This window comes from Salmo trutta, chromosome 10, assembly GCF_901001165.1.
Source record: "Salmo trutta chromosome 10, fSalTru1.1, whole genome shotgun sequence".
Classification (NCBI taxonomy): Eukaryota; Metazoa; Chordata; class Actinopteri; order Salmoniformes; family Salmonidae; genus Salmo; species Salmo trutta.
Genome location: NC_042966.1, coordinates 41,512,746 through 41,528,902, shown reverse-complemented (window position 1 = coordinate 41,528,902; position 16,157 = coordinate 41,512,746). Strand labels below are relative to the sequence as shown.

General features: G+C 43.5%; 1 protein-coding gene across 1 annotated transcript in view; it reads right to left on the bottom strand.

Annotated features, from left to right (window-relative positions):
- The window catches only part of LOC115201726 (leucine-rich repeat transmembrane protein FLRT3-like), a 28,156-nt gene extending 12,373 nt beyond the window's left edge, over window positions 1-15,783 (bottom strand). Inside the window, exon 1 of the mRNA XM_029765578.1 lies at window positions 15,488-15,783. The gene's annotated coding sequence lies outside the window, so the exon portion shown is untranslated. The remainder of the gene's footprint in view (window positions 1-15,487) is intronic.
- Between the last annotated feature and the right edge of the window lie 374 nt (window positions 15,784-16,157).

Below are 16,157 nucleotides of genomic sequence, written 5' to 3'. Positions count from 1 at the left end.
GACAGTCCTATATTTGAAAAAGAAAATATTAAATTTCGTTATGCTAATGTCGATAGGAGTTTTTCGCTGGATGTTGATCCCGTTTGCGGGATGAGACGCTCAAGAGGTTTTAATGTTATGTTTCCCCTGACAACACAATGGCATTGTGTCTTTACGTGTAACTCTGTCTCTGCTCTGCTATAGAGAGAGTGTGTGTGTGTGTGTGTGTGTGTGTGCTAGTCTAGTTTCCATGCTAGTGTGCTTCAGTAGAACACGGAAGAGGTAAGTGGGGAACAAGAGAGTTGGCCATTTAACAGTTGTAGCTACTGACAAGGAGAAGATTAGGGAATTGAGATGCTTGTAACTCGATTACAGCTCCAGTCCTGAGACGCTGCTGTCTGATGACCATGCACACTCACCACTCTCTATTTCATTCTGTTCTGCTGCATCTAAAAACAGTAAGAGATTAGGCCCTAAACTATGACAGATAATACATTAGTTCTAGATTATTCTGGAGGGAGACACTAAACAACAGATGTGATCTCTGATAAGTTTAGGAACAGAAAAACATTTGACAAAAAAAACTGAAAAGAAAAGAGATCAAAAATAGGTAGCCTAGCGGTTAGGAGCCTAGCGGTTAAGAGTCTAGCGGTTAGGAGCCTAGCGGTTAGGAGCCTAGCGGTTAGGAGCCTAGCGGTTAAGAGCCTAGCGGTTAGGAGTCTAGCAGTTAGGAGCCTAGCGGTTAAGAGTCTAGCGCTTAGGAGCCTAGCGGTTAGGAGCCTAGCGGTTAGGAGCCTAGCGCTTAGGAGCCTAGCGGTTAAGAACCTAACGGTTAAGAGTCTAGCAGTTAGGAGTCTAGAGTTTAAGAGCCTAGCGGTTAGGAGTCTAAAGGTTAGGAGTCTAGAGGTTAGGAGTCTAGAGGGTAGGAGTCTAGAGGGTAGGAGTCTAGAGGTTAGGAGTCTAGCGGTTAGGAGCCTAGCGGTTAGGAGTCTAGCGGAAAAGGAGCCTAGCGGTTAGGAGTCTAGAGGTTAGGAGTCTAGCGGTTAGGAGTCTAGTGGGTAGGAGTCTAGAGGTTAGGAGTCTAGCGTTTAGGAGTCTAGCGGTTAGGAGTCTAGCGGAAAAGGAGCCTAGCGGTTAGGAGTCTAGAGGTTAGGAGTCTAGAGGTTAGGAGCCTAGCGGTTAGGAGTCTAGAGGTTAGGAGTCTAGCGGTTAGGAGTCTAGCGGTTAGGAGCCTAGCGGTGAGGAGCCTAGCGGTGAGGAGCCTAGCAGTTAGGAGCCTAGCAGTTAGGAGTCTAGTGGTTAAGAACATAGCGGTTAGGAGCCTAGCAGTTAGGAGCCTAGCGGTTAAGAACATAGAGGTTAGGAGCCTAGCGGTTAGGAGCATTGGGACAGTAACTGAGCTGACTAGGTGATAAATGTACAGACTTGTAAATGTGTGAAATAGGACACCCACCTAATTATTATTATAATGCAGAGAACATTTACAAAATGTGAAAATAGCAGTGAGAGAGAGAGAGAACATATACTGATTAATTTCATGGAGCAGCCTTCCTGGCTTGTTACACAGTCTCACTCTAACATGATGTCTGACTCAGTGTCCAGACTCTAACATGATGTCTGACTCAGTGTCCAGACTCTAACATGATGTCTGACTCAGTGTCCAGACTCTAGTTACTGGTTACTGGTTATTGGTTACTCTAGTTACTGGTTATTGGTTACTCTAGTTACTGGTTACTCTAGTTACTGGTTATTGGTTACTCTAGTTACTGGTTACTCTAGTTGCTGGTTATTGGTTACTCTAGTTACTGGTTAATCTAGTTACTGGTTACTCTAGTTACTGGTTACTGGTTACTCTAGTTACTGGTTACTCTAGTTACTGGTTAATCTAGTTACTGGTTATTCTAGTTACTGGTTACTGTAGTTACTGGTTACTCTAGTTACTGGTTATTGTTTAATCTAGTTACTGGTTACTGTAGTTACTGGTTACTCTAGGTACTGGTTACTCTAGGTACTGGTTACTCTAGGTACTGGTTACTGGTTACTCTAGTTACTGGTTACTCTGGTTACTGGTTACTCTGGTTACTGGTTACTCTGGTTACTGGTTACTCTAGTTACTGGTTACTCTGGTTACTGGTTACTCTAGTTACTGGTTACTCTAGTTACTGGTTACTCTGGTTACTGGTTACTCTAGTTACTGGTTACTCTAGTTACTCATGTGAGACTGATGTAAGTCCATCTACACAGGACCAGGGAAACATTCTGCATGTATTTTGCATGATGCACTGAACTTTATGAGTTATTTTCAAAAAATAGTTGATATTGTAGTGTGGTGATGTGGACTGTTTAATATTATTGTGGCTGGGAGGGTCTTGAGTTGGGAGACATTTTTGTGGTGTGGTGTTGAATAGTGTTATTCTCCTAACCAAGCAGGGGCTATCCTTCATGCTTCGTGTTCCCGAGTAGGGGATATCCTTCAGGGTTAGCAGAGTTGTAAACTGCAGTCACATTTCACTTGGCAAGTGAAACGCACACTTGGCACTCTGATTGGACCAGCATACTGTCAATCAAAACAGGTCAGGTGGTGAGCTAGGGAACAGATTTCTCATTTGCTGTACAGCTATAGGATCGGGTGCGGTTCAAACTTGAAATTATAGGATGAGAGGCTTGACCTAATTGGGGCGGCAAGGTAGCCTAGTGGTTAGAGTGTTGGACTAGTAACCGTAAAGGTTGCAAGACCAAATCCCCGAGCTGACAAGGTAAAAATCTGTCGTTCTGCCCCCTGAACAAGGCAGTTAACCCACTGTTCCCCGGTAGGCCGTCATTATAAATAATAATTTGTTCTAAACTGACTTGCCTAGTTAAATAAAGGTAAATAAATATGAAGCTCCAAAAATGGTTTGGTGATCAATAATATTAACTGTTTACTTTACAAACTCATCAGCAATGGGGCAATAATCACTAGCATATTTCCTACTGGTATTTTGGTATGTAACAATTGCTTGAAATGTATAATTTACTTATGAAGCTTGCATACATAATATAATCTTTCATTTCTTTGTCATGTTTGGTTTGATAGGCCTACATTACATTTTAATTTAGCCAACCGTTTTTTTACCCTCTGAGTGAACGCGATGTTTATTGTGCACATGAACTTTCACAAGATTCATGACGTAGAAGTTCTGTTTATTTCATTTCTTCGTTTCTTTTTGTTCCTATTTCCAAAGGGTCGGAGTTCCGTATCTCTGCCGTCCTATGTCTCTGTCGTCCTGGTTGTGTGTAATAGGAGTCGGCCACGCCTCAGTGGGTATAGAAATAGGCTACGTGGCAAAGAGCTGTACACTTTTTGAGTCAGAACGTTGAATAAAGATCAAATTAATGTTCCATGTATGAATGGTGTTGAAATATCACGAATGATCATTACGTCTGATTGATACGAATGTAGCAACGTAACAATGGATGTGGACATCGCCTTTTACATTGTACAACCGGTTTATTGGTTGTAATTGGTAATTGGGTAATTGTATGGTCCTGCGGGGGCCATGTTATTATATTATATAGGCCTACCTGTTTGAGCTCCAGTTAGACAGATTCCATTTGGTTTATCAAGGGGAGGCTGTACAGTCTTGCCTTCGACCTGGGTCCGTTCATATACGACAGGTTAAGTCTGATACAGAGGCTATTTCTTATGGGCTAATGACTTTGTATATTTGGTCAATCTACTTGTATATTTTGTATGATGTGGCGCTTTCACCAGCGGATCACCAAGGCCTGTAAATAAATGTACATTCTGAGCACGTCAACCTGCCTTGCCTTCTGCTGGTTTCATGTCCTTGCCACTGCTACATGGTCCCTATTTTACAGTTGCATAGGTTCATCAAAATGTGTTGTAGACCAAATAATGAAAAGGGTTGTCTGGTAGCATCAAAAAATAGACAAAGATTTGTAGTTGATCAAGTCGTTGCATGTATAGATTTTGTTTTTTACTTGACTTGAGTTGAAAACTTGTGACTCGACTTGACTTGCTGTTAGAATCCACGACTTGACTGGAGTCTTGACCAATTCTACTTGGGACTCGACTTGAGACTCGAACCTTGTGACTTGAGTAATAGAGACTTGGTCCCACCTCTGACCGTTAGTGTCCCCCGGTAGGGGACCTATCCTTCACGGTGCAGACAGCTTGAATCTCTGGTCTGGTTGGCTGCTTTTCAACATGTTCACCCGGTTTCGCAACAAGTGGCCGAACTCTATTGTTCATTACAAGGCAAACATGTTGGATATGTCCACAGGTTTGGATTAGGAGTTTAAACGTTTTAGTCAATTGTTTTATTTACCTGTCAAGGTGTAGGGGGCAGTATTTTCACGGCCGGATGAAAAACGTACCCAAAATTAAACTGGTTACTACTCTGGCCCAGAAACTAGAATATGCATATTATTAGAATATTTGGATAGAAAACACTCTGAAGTTTCTAAAATTGTTTGCATGATGTCTGTGAGTATAACAGAACTCATATGGCAGGCAAAAACCTGAGAAAAATCCAACCAGGACCCACTGGGAGATCTGAGAATTGTAGTTCTTCTTTTGAATCCCTATCGAAACTACAGTGTCTGTGGGGTCACGTTGCACTTCCTAAGGCTTCCATTGGCTGTCAAAAGCCTTCAGAAAGTTTTTTTCATCATTCTCCTGTAACCGGGCAGAGAATAGGAGCTCAGTCAATGAGTGGACTGCCTATGGACAAAGGACTTGGTGATGCGCGAGCCCGATAGCGCTCCCCTCCTTTTTCTTCTGGAATGAATACGCTATTGTCCGGTTGGAATATTATCGCATTTTTCCGTAACAAATACCATAAAGATAGATTGCAAACAACGTTTGACATGCTTCTACGAACGTTAATGGAACATTTTGACTTTATGTGTCTCGAATTACGCTCGCGCATTATGCCTTTAGATAGTGACCTGAACGCACGAACAAAACGGAGGTATTTAGACATAAATATGGATTTTTTTTAACAAAAACAACATTTCTTGTGGAAGTAGCAGTCCTGGGAGTGCATTCTGACGAAGATCAGCAAAGGTAAGAGAATATTTATAATACTAATTCTGAGTTTAGGTGACCCCAGAACTTGGCGGGTGTCTGAATAGCTTGCTTTGATGGCTGAGCTCTGTACTCAGAATATTGAAAAATGTGCTTTCGCCGAAAAGCTATTTTACAATCTGACACAGCGGTTGCATCAAGGAGTAGTGTATCTATAATTCTTAAAATAACTGTTATGTATTTTGTCAACGTTTATGATGAGTATTTTTGTAAATTCACCGGAAGTTTTTGGTGGGAATACATTTTCTGAACATCAGGCGCCAATGTAAAATGCTGTTTTTGGATATAAATATGAACTTTATCGAACAAAACATACATGTATTGTGTAACATGATGTCCTAGGAGTGTCATCTGATGAAGATCGTCAAAGGTTAGTGCTTCATTTAGCTGTGTTTTGGGGTTTTATTGACACATCTCCTTGCTTGGAAAATGGCTGTGTGGTTATTTTTGTCTATGTACTCTCCTAACATAATATAATGTTTTGCTTTCGCTGTAAAGCCTTTTTGAAATCGGACAATGTGGTTACATTAAGGAGAAGTGTATCCTTAAAATGGTGTAAAATAGTCGTATGTTTGAGAAATTGATATTATGATATTTTTGCTGTTTTGTATTTCGCGCCATGCTATTTCACTGGCTGTTGCATAGTGTGGGACGGTCACGTCCCAACTAGCCCAGAGAAGTTAATGGTGTTCATGTTTTTAGGTGTGATGGATTTCTCTTCCTGTCATACTAAGAAGCTCCTGCAGATGGCAGGACATTTTTCAAAACCCGACGAAACCGACTTCTGCACCAATACGTTTGGACTAGCCATGTTAAATTGAGCAACCTGGTATGACACACACACACACACACACACACACACACACACACACACACACACACACACACACACACACACTATTAACTCCAGCTAGTTACCTTTAGGAGGAGGGATAAGACAGGGATAGCTTATAGCCACAGGACAGGGATAGCTTATAGCCACAGGACAGGGATAGCTTATAGCCACAGGACAGGGATAGCTTATAGCCACAGGACAGGGGATAGCTTATAGCCACTGGACAGGGGATAGCTTATAGCCACAGGACAGTGATAGCTTATAGCCACAGGACAGTGATAGTTTATAGCCACAGGACAGGGGATAGCTTATAGCCACAGGACAGGGGATAGCTTATAGCCACAGGACAGGGATAGCTTATAGCCACAGGACAGCGATAGCTTATAGCCACAGGACAGCGATAGCTTATAGCCACAGGACAGGGATAGCTTATAGCCACAGGTCAGCGATAGCTTATAGCCACAGGACAGGGATAGCTTATAGCCACAGGACAGGGGATAGCTTATAGCCACAGGACAGGGGATAGCTTATAGCCACAGGACAGGGATAGCTTATAGCCACAGAACAGGGATAGCTTTTAGCCACAGGACAGCGATAGCTTATAGCCACAGGACAGGGATAGCTTATAGCCACAGGACAGGGATAGCTTATAGCCACAGGACAGGGATAGCTTATAGCCACAGGACAGGGATAGCTTATAGCCACAGGACAGGGATAGCTTATAGCCACAGGACAGCGATAGCTTATAGACACAGCTAGAGAAATCAACACGTCTAAGTGCACACTCTGGAATAACAAGGCCCACATCCCAAATAGTATCATATTCCCTATTTAGTGCACTGGAGCCCTATGGGTGCTGTTCAAAAGTAGGGAATCTAGTGCCATTTGAGACGCACAAAAGCGCCTTAAAGAAAAAAAGATTCAGAAACAATTTCACAGCAACTACATAAATAGCATACGATGGTGGTCTTCAACTAATCAGTTTACAACTGATGCTGAGTCTTCCATTTTACATCTAGGAAGATAGCTATCTATTTTACATCTAGGAAGATAGCTATCTATTTTACATCTAGGAAGATAGCTATCTATTTTACATCTAGGAAGATAGCTATCTATTTTACATCTAGGAAGATAGCTATCTATTTTACATCTAGGAAGATAGCTATCTATTTTACATCTAGGAAGATAGCTATCTATTTTACATCTAGGAAGATAGCTATCTATTTTACATCCAGGAAGATATCTTTCTATTTTACATCTAGGAAGATAGCTATCCATTTTACATCTAGGAAGATAGCTATCTATTTTACATCTAGGAAGATATCCATCTATTTTACATCTAGGAAGATAGCTATCTATTTTACATCTAGGAAGATAGCTATCTATTTTACAACTAGGAAGATAGCTATCCATTTTACATCTAGGAAGATAGCTATCTATTTTACATCCAGGAAGATATCCATCTATTTTACATCTAGGAAGATAGCTATCTATTTTACATCTAGGAAGATAGCTATCTATTTTACATCTAGGAAGATAGCTATCTATATTACAACTAGGAAGATAGCTATCTATTTTACATCTAGGAAGATAGCTATCTATTTTACATCTAGGAAGATAGCTATCTATTTTACATCTAGGAAGATAGCTATCTATATTACATCTAGGAAGATAGCTATCTATATTACAACTAGGAAGATAGCTATCTATTTTACATATAGGAAGATAGCTATCTATATTACATCTAGGAAGATAGCTATCTATTTTACATCTAGGAAGATAGCTATCTATTTTACATCTAGGAAGATAGCTATCTATTTTACATCTAGGAAGATAGCTATCTATTTTACATCTAGGAAGATAGCTATCTATTTTACATCTAGGAAGATATCCATCTATTTTCGGCAAAAGGAACAACTATAATATAATTTAGAATTAGAATTCCCAGTATCATTTCTTTTAGAAAGTAGACTGTTTTTGATTTTGTTTCCTTTCTTATTCTGGCTTCGATTTCAGAAGAACAGATTTTTTTTATTCTTTAGGATGAATAATAGATTGTTACTTTACACCCAGGCACCTTCACCAACTGTCTACATTTGTCACTATTCTAAGTTGTTGAGAGAGAAAGAGAGAGTGAGTAAGAAGGGATGCATAGGTCCTACTGTGGGTCTACTGGGACCCACTGGGTCTTACCCAGCCTACTGGGACCCACTGGGTCTTACCCAGCCTACTGGGACCCACTGGGTCTTACCCAGGTCTACTGGGACCCACTGGGTCTTACCCAGGTCTACTGGGACCCACTGGGTCTTACCCAGGTCTACTGGGACCCACTGGGTCTTACCCAGCCTACTGAGACATACTGGGTCTTACCCAGGTCTACTGGGACCCACTGGGTCTTACCCAGGTCTACTGGGACCCACTGGGTCTTACCCAGGTCTACTGGGACCCACTGGGTCTTACCCAGGTCTACTGGGACCCACTGGGTCTTACCCAGGTCTACTGGGACCCACTGGGTCTTACCCAGCCTACTGAGACATACTGGGTCTTACCCAGGTCTACTGGGACCCACTGGGTCTTACCCAGGTCTACTGAGACATACTGGGTCTTACCCAGGTCTACTGGGACCCACTGGGTCTTACTCAGGTCTACTGGGACCCACTGGGTCTTACCCAGCCTACTGAGACATACTGGGTCTTACCCAGGTCTACTGAGACATACTGGGTCTTACCCAGCCTACTGAGACATACTGGGTCTTACTCAGGTCTACTGGGACCCACTGGGTCTTACCCAGGTCTACTGAGACATACTGGGTATTACTCAGGTCAACTGGGACCCACTGGGTCTTACCCAGGTCTACTGGGACCCACTGGGTCTTACCCAGGTCTACTGAGACATACTGGGTCTTACTCAGGTCAACTGGGACCCACTGGGTCTTACCCAGGTCTACTGGGACCCACTGGGTCTTACCCAGGTCTCTTGAGACATACTGGGTCTTACTCAGGTCTACTGGGACCCACTGGGTCTTACCCAGGTCTACTGAGACATACTGGGTCTTACTCAGGTCAACTGGGACCCACTGGGTCTTACCCAGGTCTACTGGGACCCACTGGGTCTTACCCAGGTCTACTGAGACATACTGGGTCTTACCCAGGTCTACTGGGACCCACTGGGTCTTACCCAGGTCTACTGAGACATACTGGGTCTTACTCAGGTCTACTGGGACCCACTGGGTCTTACCCAGGTCTACTGAGACATACTGGGTCTTACTCAGGTCAACTGGGACTCACTGGGTCTTACCCAGGTCTACTGGGACCCACTGGGTCTTACCCAGGTCTACTGAGACATACTGGGTCTTACCCAGGTCTACTGGGACCCACTGGGTCTTACCCAGGTCTACTGAGACATACTGGGTCTTACTCAGGTCTACTGGGACCCACTGGGTCTTACCCAGGTCTACTGAGACATACTGGGTCTTACTCAGGTCTACTGGGACCCACTGGGTCTTACCCAGGTCTACTGAGACATACTGGGTCTTACTCAGGTCTACTGGGACCCACTGGGTCTTACCCAGGTCTACTGAGACATACTGGGTCTTACTCAGGTCAACTGGGACCCACTGGGTCTTACCCAGGTCTACTGGGACCCACTGGGTCTTACCCAGGTCTACTGAGACATGCTGGGTCTTACCCAGGTCTACTGAGACATACTGGGTCTTACTCAGGTCTACTGGGACCCACTGGGTCTTACTCAGGTCTACTGGGACCCACTGGGTCTTACCCAGGTCTACTGAGACCCACTGGGTCTTACCCAGGTCTACTGAGACATACTGGGTCTTACCCAGGCCTACTGAGACATACTGGGTCTTACTCAGGTCAACTGGGACACCCTGGGTCTTACCCAGCCTACTGAGACATACTGGGTCTTACCCAGGTCTACTGAGACATACTGGGTCTTACCCAGGCCTACTGAGACATACTGGGTCTTACCCAGGCCTACTGGAATCCGGAACCCACTTGGTCTTACCCAGACACGAAAGAACATTCATGAATGCATCTGAATTCACAAGGAGGGACAGGGACACTGGCAGGTTGCATTTCAGAGAGAGAATATATCATAGTTTAGTTTTGGTGTGTAGCCTCTCTACTGTTGGCTGGGATGAACAGATGACTGTTGCCAGCACAAGTGAGAGAAAGAGAGAGAGAGAGAGAGAGAGAGAGAGAGAGAGAGAGAGAGAGTGAGATAGAGGGAGGGAGGGAGGGAGAGGGCGAGAAAGAGAGAGGTCTGTGGTAGACGGGGGGGGGTCGTCATTGTAATGCTATGAAAGGAAGGAGAGACGGCTCTGTTGCTGTAGCAGCTGCATGCTTTTTACCACATGGGGGTGGTAGGCACTGCAAGATGAGACGAGCTAGCTGTGTGTGTGTGTGTGTGTGTGTGTGTGTGTGTGTGTGTGTGTGTGTGTGTGTGTGGCAGACACACACCAACCCACACTATCAATGGACTGGTGCTTGGCTGTCTAGGCTTTATCACCTGCCAAGGTATTGGAGCTGCTACCGCTCTAAAGGACAGCAGGCTTGGCATGGACAGACAGGGTGGTGAGTTTAGCTTATTACACTGGAGGCCTTTTAGCCTAGTTTCCATGTTGGACTCAAACAAACAAGAGGAAAAGCTCATTTCCTTTCTTTAATCCTTCTCCTCCTCTTCCCCTCGGTTGTCTCTTCTCTATGTCGCTCACTGTATTTCCCTTCAGTCTCCTTCTCTCTATGTCGCTCACTGTATTTACCTTCAGTCTCCTTCTCTCTATGTCGCTCACTGTAATTACCTTCAGTCTCCTCTCTATGTCACTCACTGTATTTCCCTTCAGTCTCCTTCTCTCTATGTCACTCACTGTATTTACCTTCAGTCTCCTTCTCTCTATGTCGCTCACTGTATTTCCCTTCAGTCTCCTTCTCTCTATGTCGCTCACTGTATTTACCTTCAGTCTCCTCTCTATGTCACTCACTATAATTAGCGATTTCTTTATGGTGGGATTGGAATTGGTGATTTAGAAAAGCCTTATTGTTTCATCGATGATGGATGAAATTGAATTAGGCCTAAATGTAGAGAATAACTAATTGGATTTAGAAATAGTACTGTATTGGGTCTTTCTATACTATTACTGCCTCAGATCGGTCAAAGTTTAAAAAGAAAACAAAGTGTGTTATTGATAATATTCTCAGTCCTTTGTCTAGATGACACATCTGTATAGTGACCTGGTTAACCTACTAGACTCCAGTTATGGAGGTCCTTCTCTGTGAAAAAAACAACTGACCAGTGACTTTGCCCTGGGGATGTCCACACAGCAGAACAATAGGCTGCCCTCTTAGGAAAACAAAAAGGGTTCTTCAGCTGTCCCCAGTTTTTATTTAACTAGGCAATTCAGTTCAGAACAAATTCTTATTTACAATGATGGCCTACCCCCGGATAACGCTGTTCCAATTGTGCACTGACCTATGGGACTCCCAATCACATCCAGTTATGATACTAGTGTCTGTACTGACACCTCTAGCACTGAGATGCAGTGCCTTAAAACGCTGCGCCACTTGGGGGCCCCAATAGGAGACTCCTTTTTTGGTCGGTCCATGTAAAAACTTTTTGGGGTTCTACCTGGAACCAAAAGGGTTTTATCTGGAACCAAAAAGGGTTTTATCTGGAACCAAAAGGGTTTTATCTGGAAGCAAAAAAGGGTTCTTCAAAGGGTTCTCCTGTGGGGACACCCAAAGAACCATCTGAGGTTCTAGATAGCACCTGTTTTGTGTAGCTCTGTCCCCCTACTCCGTCTGACTGACCGACTGATGTAAACAGAACAGGCTATTTATTCCACTGTCTATCTCCCAATTGTACAATAGCTCAATGCCAATGGCTAGTTGCTATTCTTATTTTTAATCAGTTACTAAAGGTACCTTTCAAGATATGCTTTCATTAGTGTAGCCCAGAGCCATTTGTTGTTAAATAGAACGCTCTGGTGTAGACTATTGATATCAAGCCATTCTCCTTTGTTTTTGCAGCTATAGGTCTACCATTTGGTTTTAATCAGTTGGGTATTACAGTGAGGTTACCTATCAAGAACGTCCTTGGTATATGTGTAATCAGGGTGTATATTGAAACCATAAAGCCTAGACGTTGTTGAATTAATGCCCTATTGTTTCTCATGTAAATCTGCCCCAAATAGTGGATTGGGCCTTTTAACACCAATCACCAAGATCAATGGCTGACTTTATTTCATCACTCCCATAGGTCTATACTCCTACTACACAATCATGTGGATTGCTGCCCTAGATAGCTGTTAGCAAATATCCCCATGGTCTTCAATACACACATTTGTCCCTAACAACTTTGATCAAAGGAGAGGAAACTTAACATTCATTTCAAGTAGCCTTGTGATATACCATAATGTTAAGTATTTAATCATATAAGATAAATAGCCAATACAAATTCTGATAATCTGTAGGAAACTAAATATTTATTAGGTTAGGCATAATGCTTGGGTTCAGTTACCTTGTGGTAATATTAGATTATTATATATATATATATATATATATATATAGAGCCTATATCCTTATTTTGATCATCTGGAGGAAAAAAAGAGAGAATGCCAATTACCGGTGGATTTTGTATTCACACGGACTGCGCATCATCGAGCTAATAGTCACGCTACATACATTATGTAGATAGGCTTACCATTAGTGTGGGAATCTGCTTTAATGTAGAACTGTAAACATATAGGGAGGCAAGGTAGCCTAGTGGTTAGAGCAGGTAGCCTAGTGGTTAGAGACAGGTAGACTAGTGGTTAGAAACAGGTAGCCTAGTGGTTAGAGCAGGTAGCCTAGTGGTTAGAGACAGGTAGTCTAGTGGTTAGAGCAGGTAACCTAGTGGTTAGAGACAGGTAGCCTAGTGGTTAGAGCAGGTAGCCTAGTGGTTAGAGCAGGTAGCCTAGTGGTTAGAGCAGGTAGCCTAGTGGTTAGAGCAGGTAACCTAGTGGTTAGAGCAGGTAGCCTAGTGGTTAGAGCAGGTAGCCTAGTGGTTAGAGCAGGTAGCCTAGTGGTTAGAGCAGGTAGCCTAGTGGTTAGAGCAGGTAGCCTAGTGGTTAGAGCAGGTAGCCTAGTGGTTAGAGACAGGTAGCCTAGTGGTTAGAGCAGGTAGCCTAGTGGTTAGAGACAGGTAGTCTAGTGGTTAGAGACAGGTAGCCTAGTGGTTAGAGCAGGTAGCCTAGTGGTTAGAGCAGGTAGCCTAGTGGTTAGAGACAGGTAGCCTAGTGGTTAGAGACAGGTAGAATAGTGGTTAGAGACAGGTAGCCTAGTGGTTAGAGACAGGTAGCCTAGTGGTTAGAGACAGGTAGACTAGTGGTTAGAAACAGGTAGCCTAGTGGTTAGAGACAGGTAGACTGGTGGTTAGAAACAGGTAGCCTAGTGGTTAGAGACAGGTAGTCTAGTGGTTAGAGACAGGTAGCCTAGTGGTTAGAGCAGGTAGCCTAGTGGTTAGAGCAGGTAGCCTAGTGGTTAGAGACAGGTAGCCTAGTGGTTAGAGACAGGTAGAATAGTGGTTAGAGACAGGTAGCCTAGTGGTTAGAGACAGGTAGACTAGTGGTTAGAGTGTTGGACTAGTAACCAGAATGGTGGCAAGTTCAAATCCCTGAGCTGACAAAGTAAAAATCTGTTGTTCTGCCCCTGAACAAGGCAGTTAACCCACTGTTCCCAGGTAGGCCGTCATTGAAAATAAGAATTTGTTCTTAACTGACTTGCCTAGTTAAATATGTCATCCACTCTATCAGATAATAATTGTTATCATCTCAACTGCTTCCCCTCCCCCATTGATACCGGAGACTATAGATCATTATCTTAAGAGATAAGTGATTGATTGGGTCATGAACGATTTATGATATTGCCACTAGTTTATCACTATTTTACAGGGTATTATACGAACAAAACTAAGGTAATTGCTTCGGGTCGGCGTGAAAATCGTTGCGTTGTTTGAGTGGACTGGTAGGCTAGAGAGAGACCCAGTGCGAAATGCGATATGAGCGCGCTCCGGTACGTGGCACTAACCGCATGCAGAGAGGAACACACCACACATCAAAACGGAGCTTGCTTCGGGGCTACCCCACTGGTCAAAAACGGCTTGAATCAATGCTGTCCCCACGTCATTTCAAACATCAACAACTAAAATACATGTGATGACGTTGAATCGACGTCGAAAACGGATTGGATTTGCAAAAAGTAATTCACTTATAAGGGAATTTCGTATTTTTTTTTTCACCCAACTTTTAACCTAAATCCAAATGAGAGGGTGACATTTTTTGGTGTTGATTTCACGTTGCATTCCCATTAATAGACAACTCAAACAAATGTAAATCAAAACTAGGCGTTGGACCTCCTAACCTCCTTTATGGTGAAAACACACATTACGCACAGGCACCACCACCACCTCTCAAAACAAAAAGGTCTAACGTGAACAGAGGAGCTGGACCTTGGCGCTGAGCTTGTTGTGGCTGTAGGGGGAGAGCAGAGGGGAGACAAAACACCCACCGGCAGGGAGTTTCCCCACCGGTTTATTAATCTGCCCTCGGTGTCAAACCTCCGCTCTCCCGGATCAGCGTAGGAATAGACACTCACTGGGGTGTCTTCCAGCTCCTCCGAAGCTTCCTGCCGACAAGAGGCTTAGTTGCTTAGACCGCGATTTGTCTTTTACGTAGTTCTATCTCCACGATGAATGATATTCTCTCTGCGCCCTCGGTATCCCTCAGTAGGCTATCCATGAGGAATGTTAAATATATCGTAGTGAATAAGGGAGGGTGAAATAACTCGGGGATCCCTGTTGCTCCCTTTCCGCTGAGGAGTTAGAGGGTATGAACGCGCTAGCGCAGCGTCGGTGGGGTAGTCCGTCTCCGTGTTTGGTACTTGCAGTGCGGAGAGACAGAGGGACGGACGGAGAACAATGCTGCGCTGCCACCAGAGGTAAAATGGAGCTTTTACCTCTGAACGTGTCGTCTCCCCGTCGGCGAAGCTACACGGATACAGAAAAGTAGCCTTGTGTAGGCTATTGGAAAGTCAGTGGGGGTCAGGTAGTGTATTATTAAAATGAACAATAGTGAGGAATAGTCTTTTTTTGGGGTAATCTATCGCTCTTAAAATGAAATATTACGAACAATTCTCAACTCTTTTCAGAACCAACTTCATTCTGCTGTTATGAGCTCTGTGTGGTTGAATTATGTTATTTATAATTATATTAATATTTCATTTATTTTCTGTGATTTGGTGTAAATGCTATCTTACTCTCACACCATCAACTCAAAAAAAAGAGAATAAAAAAAAACATTTGGTTGTGATAGAAAACCTATAACCTATTGACGAAGGAATGGACACGGAGCTGCAGAATAACTTGATGGAAATGTAGAAACGTGTCCTCATTTGAAATAACCAGAAATAGATTCCTTCAAATCTGCTCACTTTTCTATTTTCTTCCTTAGAAAAAAGGGGTCGGGGGGGATACAGGAAAATAGAGAGCGATAGGGAATATAAGCACTGCATGAAATAAAATACACTTACCTCTTGAATCAACACACACGCACACAAAAGGAAAGAAAAAAACTAAGAAATAAATATCCTCGCTAGAAAAGCAGACTGAAAAGTCAGAATATATTCCAATAGAGAATATCTTCAGATCCAAAAATGCCCAGTCTTGAACCCCAAACCGAATGGTATCCGTTGTGTAGACTGAAGCTGTAGCAACAGTACTGGTCTGGTGTGCCTTTACTGGTCGTGAATACACACTCCAGTCTTCAGGAACGGTATTACAGGCAGGACAGATCGCTTGGGCAGAGCGCACTACAAGTGTGAATTTACATCATCCTCTAGCCCTGCATCCATAGAGCTGGATAGATTTCCTCTTGGGGAGGGGCCTCTCTCTCTCTCTCTCTTTCTCTCTCTCTCTCTCGCTCCGCTCTCTCCTCCTCTCGGAAGGGTCTCTCTCTCTCTCATCTCTCTTCATCTCTCTCTCTCTACTCTCTCGCTCTTTCTTCTCTCCTGTCTCTTCCTTCTCTCTCTCTCTCTGTCTCTCTCTCTCTTTATCTCTTCTCTCTCTATCTTCTCCTGTCTCTATCTCTCTCTGTCTCTCTCTCTATCTCTTCTCTCTCTCTCTGTCTTCTCTCCTCTCTGTCTCTCTTCCTTGCTCTTCGTCTCTCTCTCTCTCCTCCTCTCTCTCTGTCTCTCTCTCCTG